Genomic DNA, 8,617 nt, shown 5'->3' on the forward strand with positions numbered 1-8,617 from the left:
TCTTTGCTGCCGGAAGGCCTCACCTAAGAGGCCTGAGTTTACTCGTGACGGAAGCCGTCTGAGTGTACTCGTGTGAGGCCTGCTGCTCTCAGGTCCTTGCTGGGAGCTTCAGCAAGAGCACTCTGGAGCTCGCCGACAAAAGAATTGTGAGCCCCCCCGGCCTCAGGTAAAAGTCCAGACTTCCCCCGTCAGTAACACCTCGGAGTGCCATAGGAGCGAAGAAGCATGCGTTAACGGGATGCTTCAACAGTGCTAGGGATTTATTTCACGAGACACTGTGCACTCACGTTCGTCGTAACAACTGTCAAAGGGCACTGTATGCCTTCCAACTCCTCTGTTGCGTTTGAGCCACAGGAAGTAAAGGCATTCGTTTGATTAAGCTCCGTGAACGGGCAACGATGATGGCGAAGCGCTGCCCTGTTCGCTCGAAAGCTCTCGTCTGTACGGCCTTCCGGCGGCCTCAGGCTACGCAGTTCTAAACAGCCTTACATTCCACGCTGGTGTGCCCCCAATTAGGAATTTGGGCTCTTCTGTGAGACACCCACGTGCGTCCCAAATGAAACCGGGGGGCTCCCCCAGGACGTCTGCGTACGGCAGTCGGTTGCCAGCTGTTTACTTCCAGCCGGAGAAAGCAAAAGAGGACAGCTTTCCCAGGGACGATTCTGGACCCTTGGGACCATCCAGAGTCACCAAAGCCTAAACTTTGCACGGCCTGGGGAACGCTCTTCCGCCTGTCCAGCAATCCCCACGTCAAAACCTTTCTCAGCAGAGGCAGGCACTCTCTCCCTTGTACCGGATAGCTCGGCAGAGCCTTCCGAGAAACATGCTGCGTCATTCAGCTTGAACGTGGGACGCGGAGGGGAGAGTACGCTTTCTCCCCGTTTGGAGGCGCCTTGCGCTTGGCTTCAAAGCTGCCTGAACGGCACTAGCGGCCCGACGTCTCTGCACGGCAGGATTGTCGTTGTGGGCCGAGGCTGCGTGTTCTCGCAAAACGAAAACCGGGCTGGCGATCCCTTTCTAGGAACTCCTCCCACGGCACCACATGTTCAGCTCCGGCCGAACGAAAGGTGACCTCAGGCCTCAAGGTAAGTTCCAGTGTTTCACGTCGGGGGAGTTGGGTGTGCAGTGGTTTCCATGAGGCCATACTCCACCACGGAGTGCCTTAACTCTGCGACGCTCCTGGGGGCACACAGGATAGGAGCTCGTTCGCCAAGTTGGCGGGATGACTTCTCTCCGTGCCGGAACGGCGGCTCCTGGCTTCTGAGGAACCTTAGCCTCAACAGGGCCCTGGAGAAAGCTCTTCACATTCATAGCAAGGGCAACGTACTGCTCTCTGGCTTGCCTGGGTCGAGTGCCCCAGGCGTCAAAGAGCCTCGCGAAGGCAGTGCTGCGCAGACTCCCTTTGCCAGTCGCACGGCCTCCTTGACTGAAAGAGAACTGCAGTGCCAAAAGGCACCGTGCTGACGACTGGCTCCAGGAGGAGACTCGGGACAGCACTCTCACAGAAGCGAAAGCTAGGCTGTGGGCCCAGCCTGAGGACCAGCACGTTTTCCACACTTAACACAGCTAAGGCATGAGCCAGGCGACAGCCTTGGTCCCTGAGGCCTACCTAAGGTACTGCCTTACTTACCCAGTAGATCCCACGCAGAGGTCCCTGTGCCCAAACGGGCCTCCATGGAAGGGCCCTGTTCCTCCCGTGTGTTTCCTTGAGGTAATCGGAAACCACTGAGGATAACTACGTGAGCTCAGCTTTGAAACTGGGCGACCCTGGGCAAACCTTATTCCCCTCCGTGGTAGACGAGACAGTTGCGGGTCCTAAGCTGCCTGAGGCACACTCCTCGCGCCCACCTTCTCTTTGCTGCCGGAAGGCCTCACCTAAGAGGCCTGAGTTTACTCGTGACGGAAGCCGTCTGAGTGTACTCGTGTGAGGCCTGCTGCTCTCAGGTCCTTGCTGGGAGCTTCAGCAAGAGCACTCTGGAGCTCGCCGACAAAAGAATTGTGAGCCCCCCCGGCCTCAGGTAAAAGTCCAGACTTCCCCCGTCAGTAACACCTCGGAGTGCCATAGGAGCGAAGAAGCATGCGTTAACGGGATGCTTCAACAGTGCTAGGGATTTATTTCACGAGACACTGTGCACTCACGTTCGTCGTAACAACTGTCAAAGGGCACTGTATGCCTTCCAACTCCTCTGTTGCGTTTGAGCCACAGGAAGTAAAGGCATTCGTTTGATTAAGCTCCGTGAACGGGCAACGATGATGGCGAAGCGCTGCCCTGTTCGCTCGAAAGCTCTCGTCTGTACGGCCTTCCGGCGGCCTCAGGCTACGCAGTTCTAAACAGCCTTACATTCCACGCTGGTGTGCCCCCAATTAGGAATTTGGGCTCTTCTGTGAGACACCCACGTGCGTCCCAAATGAAACCGGGGGGCTCCCCCAGGACGTCTGCGTACGGCAGTCGGTTGCCAGCTGTTTACTTCCAGCCGGAGAAAGCAAAAGAGGACAGCTTTCCCAGGGACGATTCTGGACCCTTGGGACCATCCAGAGTCACCAAAGCCTAAACTTTGCACGGCCTGGGGAACGCTCTTCCGCCTGTCCAGCAATCCCCACGTCAAAACCTTTCTCAGCAGAGGCAGGCACTCTCTCCCTTGTACCGGATAGCTCGGCAGAGCCTTCCGAGAAACATGCTGCGTCATTCAGCTTGAACGTGGGACGCGGAGGGGAGAGTACGCTTTCTCCCCGTTTGGAGGCGCCTTGCGCTTGGCTTCAAAGCTGCCTGAACGGCACTAGCGGCCCGACGTCTCTGCACGGCAGGATTGTCGTTGTGGGCCGAGGCTGCGTGTTCTCGCAAAACGAAAACCGGGCTGGCGATCCCTTTCTAGGAACTCCTCCCACGGCACCACATGTTCAGCTCCGGCCGAACGAAAGGTGACCTCAGGCCTCAAGGTAAGTTCCAGTGTTTCACGTCGGGGGAGTTGGGTGTGCAGTGGTTTCCATGAGGCCATACTCCACCACGGAGTGCCTTAACTCTGCGACGCTCCTGGGGGCACACAGGATAGGAGCTCGTTCGCCAAGCTGGCGGGATGACTTCTCTCCGTGCCGGAACGGCGGCTCCTGGCTTCTGAGGAACCTTAGCCTCAACAGGGCCCTGGAGAAAGCGCTTCACATTCATAGCAAGGGCAACGTACTGCTCTCTGGCTTGCCTGGGTCGAGTGCCCCAGGCGTCAAAGAGCCTCGCGAAGGCAGTGTTGCGCAGACTCCCTTTGCCAGTCGCACGGCCTCCTTGACTGAAAGAGAACTGCAGTGCGAAAAGGCACCGTGCTGACGACTGGCTCCAGGAGGAGACTCGGGACAGCACTCTCACAGAAGCGAAAGCTAGGCTGTGGGCCCAGCCTGAGGACCAGCACGTTTTCCACACTTAACACAGCTAAGGCATGAGCCAGGCGACAGCCTTGGTCCCTGAGGCCTACCTAAGGTACTGCCTTACTTACCCAGTAGATCCCACGCAGAGGTCCCTGTGCCCAAACGGGCCTCCATGGAAGGGCCCTGTTCCTCCCGTGTGTTTCCTTGAGGTAATCGGAAACCACTGAGGATAACTACGTGAGCTCAGCTTTGAAACTGGGCGACCCTGGGCAAACCTTATTCCCCTCCGTGGTAGACGAGACAGTTGCGGGTCCTAAGCTGCCTGAGGCACACTCCTCGCGCCCACCTTCTCTTTGCTGCCGGAAGGCCTCACCTAAGAGGCCTGAGTTTACTCGTGACGGAAGCCGTCTGAGTGTACTCGTGTGAGGCCTGCTGCTCTCAGGTCCTTGCTGGGAGCTTCAGCAAGAGCACTCTGGAGCTCGCCGACAAAAGAATTGTGAGCCCCCCCGGCCTCAGGTAAAAGTCCAGACTTCCCCCGTCAGTAACACCTCGGAGTGCCATAGGAGCGAAGAAGCATGCGTTAACGGGATGCTTCAACAGTGCTAGGGATTTATTTCACGAGACACTGTGCACTCACGTTCGTCGTAACAACTGTCAAAGGGCACTGTATGCCTTCCAACTCCTCTGTTGCGTTTGAGCCACAGGAAGTAAAGGCATTCGTTTGATTAAGCTCCGTGAACGGGCAACGATGATGGCGAAGCGCTGCCCTGTTCGCTCGAAAGCTCTCGTCTGTACGGCCTTCCGGCGGCCTCAGGCTACGCAGTTCTAAACAGCCTTACATTCCACGCTGGTGTGCCCCCAATTAGGAATTTGGGCTCTTCTGTGAGACACCCACGTGCGTCCCAAATGAAACCGGGGGGCTCCCCCAGGACGTCTGCGTACGGCAGTCGGTTGCCAGCTGTTTACTTCCAGCCGGAGAAAGCAAAAGAGGACAGCTTTCCCAGGGACGATTCTGGACCCTTGGGACCATCCAGAGTCACCAAAGCCTAAACTTTGCACGGCCTGGGGAACGCTCTTCCGCCTGTCCAGCAATCCCCACGTCAAAACCTTTCTCAGCAGAGGCAGGCACTCTCTCCCTTGTACCGGATAGCTCGGCAGAGCCTTCCGAGAAACATGCTGCGTCATTCAGCTTGAACGTGGGACGCGGAGGGGAGAGTACGCTTTCTCCCCGTTTGGAGGCGCCTTGCGCTTGGCTTCAAAGCTGCCTGAACGGCACTAGCGGCCCGACGTCTCTGCACGGCAGGATTGTCGTTGTGGGCCGAGGCTGCGTGTTCTCGCAAAACGAAAACCGGGCTGGCGATCCCTTTCTAGGAACTCCTCCCACGGCACCACATGTTCAGCTCCGGCCGAACGAAAGGTGACCTCAGGCCTCAAGGTAAGTTCCAGTGTTTCACGTCGGGGGAGTTGGGTGTGCAGTGGTTTCCATGAGGCCATACTCCACCATGGAGTGCCTTAACTCTGCGACGCTCCTGGGGGCACACAGGATAGGAGCTCGTTCGCCAAGCTGGCAGGATGACTTCTCTCCGTGCCGGAACGGCGGCTCCTGGCTTCTGAGGAACCTTAGCCTCAACAGGGCCCTGGAGAAAGCGCTTCACATTTTCATAGCAAGGGCAACGTACTGCTCTCTGGCTTGCCTGGGTCGAGTGCCCCAGGCGTCAAAGAGCCTCGCGAAGGCAGTGCTGCGCAGACTCCCTTTGCCAGTCGCACGGCCTCCTTGACTGAAAGAGAACTGCAGTGCCAAAAGGCACCGTGCTGACGACTGGCTCCAGGAGGAGACTCGGGACAGCACTCTCACAGAAGCGAAAGCTAGGCTGTGGGCCCCGCCTGAGGACCAGCACGTTTTCCACACTTAACACAGCTAAGGCATGAGCCAGGCGACAGCCTTGGTCCCTGAGGCCTACCTAAGGTACTGCCTTACTTACCCAGTAGATCCCACGCAGAGGTCCCTGTGCCCAAACGGGCCTCCATGGAAGGGCCCTGTTCCTCCCGTGTGTTTCCTTGAGGTAATCGGAAACCACTGAGGATAACTACGTGAGCTCAGCTTTGAAACTGGGCGACCCTGGGCAAACCTTATTCCCCTCCGTGGTAGACGAGACAGTTGCGGGTCCTAAGCTGCCTGAGGCACACTCCTCGCGCCCACCTTCTCTTTGCTGCCGGAAGGCCTCACCTAAGAGGCCTGAGTTTACTCGTGACGGAAGCCGTCTGAGTGTACTCGTGTGAGGCCTGCTGCTCTCAGGTCCTTGCTGGGAGCTTCAGCAAGAGCACTCTGGAGCTCGCCGACAAAAGAATTGTGAGCCCCCCCGGCCTCAGGTAAAAGTCCAGACTTCCCCCGTCAGTAACACCTCGGAGTGCCATAGGAGCGAAGAAGCATGCGTTAACGGGATGCTTCAACAGTGCTAGGGATTTATTTCACGAGACACTGTGCACTCACGTTCGTCGTAACAACTGTCAAAGGGCACTGTATGCCTTCCAACTCCTCTGTTGCGTTTGAGCCACAGGAAGTAAAGGCATTCGTTTGATTAAGCTCCGTGAACGGGCAACGATGATGGCGAAGCGCTGCCCTGTTCGCTCGAAAGCTCTCGTCTGTACGGCCTTCCGGCGGCCTCAGGCTACGCAGTTCTAAACAGCCTTACATTCCACGCTGGTGTGCCCCCAATTAGGAATTTGGGCTCTTCTGTGAGACACCCACGTGCGTCCCAAATGAAACCGGGGGGCTCCCCCAGGACGTCTGCGTACGGCAGTCGGTTGCCAGCTGTTTACTTCCAGCCGGAGAAAGCAAAAGAGGACAGCTTTCCCAGGGACGATTCTGGACCCTTGGGACCATCCAGAGTCACCAAAGCCTAAACTTTGCACGGCCTGGGGAACGCTCTTCCGCCTGTCCAGCAATCCCCACGTCAAAACCTTTCTCAGCAGAGGCAGGCACTCTCTCCCTTGTACCGGATAGCTCGGCAGAGCCTTCCGAGAAACATGCTGCGTCATTCAGCTTGAACGTGGGACGCGGAGGGGAGAGTACGCTTTCTCCCCGTTTGGAGGCGCCTTGCGCTTGGCTTCAAAGCTGCCTGAACGGCACTAGCGGCCCGACGTCTCTGCACGGCAGGATTGTCGTTGTGGGCCGAGGCTGCGTGTTCTCGCAAAACGAAAACCGGGCTGGCGATCCCTTTCTAGGAACTCCTCCCACGGCACCACATGTTCAGCTCCGGCCGAACGAAAGGTGACCTCAGGCCTCAAGGTAAGTTCCAGTGTTTCACGTCGGGGGAGTTGGGTGTGCAGTGGTTTCCATGAGGCCATACTCCACCACGGAGTGCCTTAACTCTGCGACGCTCCTGGGGGCACACAGGATAGGAGCTCGTTCGCCAAGTTGGCGGGATGACTTCTCTCCGTGCCGGAACGGCGGCTCCTGGCTTCTGAGGAACCTTAGCCTCAACAGGGCCCTGGAGAAAGCTCTTCACATTCATAGCAAGGGCAACGTACTGCTCTCTGGCTTGCCTGGGTCGAGTGCCCCAGGCGTCAAAGAGCCTCGCGAAGGCAGTGCTGCGCAGACTCCCTTTGCCAGTCGCACGGCCTCCTTGACTGAAAGAGAACTGCAGTGCCAAAAGGCACCGTGCTGACGACTGGCTCCAGGAGGAGACTCGGGACAGCACTCTCACAGAAGCGAAAGCTAGGCTGTGGGCCCAGCCTGAGGACCAGCACGTTTTCCACACTTAACACAGCTAAGGCATGAGCCAGGCGACAGCCTTGGTCCCTGAGGCCTACCTAAGGTACTGCCTTACTTACCCAGTAGATCCCACGCAGAGGTCCCTGTGCCCAAACGGGCCTCCATGGAAGGGCCCTGTTCCTCCCGTGTGTTTCCTTGAGGTAATCGGAAACCACTGAGGATAACTACGTGAGCTCAGCTTTGAAACTGGGCGACCCTGGGCAAACCTTATTCCCCTCCGTGGTAGACGAGACAGTTGCGGGTCCTAAGCTGCCTGAGGCACACTCCTCGCGCCCACCTTCTCTTTGCTGCCGGAAGGCCTCACCTAAGAGGCCTGAGTTTACTCGTGACGGAAGCCGTCTGAGTGTACTCGTGTGAGGCCTGCTGCTCTCAGGTCCTTGCTGGGAGCTTCAGCAAGAGCACTCTGGAGCTCGCCGACAAAAGAATTGTGAGCCCCCCCGGCCTCAGGTAAAAGTCCAGACTTCCCCCGTCAGTAACACCTCGGAGTGCCATAGGAGCGAAGAAGCATGCGTTAACGGGATGCTTCAACAGTGCTAGGGATTTATTTCACGAGACACTGTGCACTCACGTTCGTCGTAACAACTGTCAAAGGGCACTGTATGCCTTCCAACTCCTCTGTTGCGTTTGAGCCACAGGAAGTAAAGGCATTCGTTTGATTAAGCTCCGTGAACGGGCAACGATGATGGCGAAGCGCTGCCCTGTTCGCTCGAAAGCTCTCGTCTGTACGGCCTTCCGGCGGCCTCAGGCTACGCAGTTCTAAACAGCCTTACATTCCACGCTGGTGTGCCCCCAATTAGGAATTTGGGCTCTTCTGTGAGACACCCACGTGCGTCCCAAATGAAACCGGGGGGCTCCCCCAGGACGTCTGCGTACGGCAGTCGGTTGCCAGCTGTTTACTTCCAGCCGGAGAAAGCAAAAGAGGACAGCTTTCCCAGGGACGATTCTGGACCCTTGGGACCATCCAGAGTCACCAAAGCCTAAACTTTGCACGGCCTGGGGAACGCTCTTCCGCCTGTCCAGCAATCCCCACGTCAAAACCTTTCTCAGCAGAGGCAGGCACTCTCTCCCTTGTACCGGATAGCTCGGCAGAGCCTTCCGAGAAACATGCTGCGTCATTCAGCTTGAACGTGGGACGCGGAGGGGAGAGTACGCTTTCTCCCCGTTTGGAGGCGCCTTGCGCTTGGCTTCAAAGCTGCCTGAACGGCACTAGCGGCCCGACGTCTCTGCACGGCAGGATTGTCGCTGTGGGCCGAGGCTGCGTGTTCTCGCAAAACGAAAACCGGGCTGGCGATCCCTTTCTAGGAACTCCTCCCACGGCACCACATTTTCAGCTCCGGCCGAACGAAAGGTGACCTCAGGCCTCAAGGTAAGTTCCAGTGTTTCACGTCGGGGGAGTTGGGTGTGCAGTGGTTTCCATGAGGCCATACTCCACCACGGAGTGCCTTAACTCTGCGACGCTCCTGGGGGCACACAGGATAGGAGCTCGTT

The sequence above is a fragment of the Delphinus delphis genome, unplaced genomic scaffold (genome assembly GCF_949987515.2).
Source record: "Delphinus delphis unplaced genomic scaffold, mDelDel1.2 scaffold_78, whole genome shotgun sequence".
NCBI classification, from domain to species: domain Eukaryota; kingdom Metazoa; phylum Chordata; class Mammalia; order Artiodactyla; family Delphinidae; genus Delphinus; species Delphinus delphis.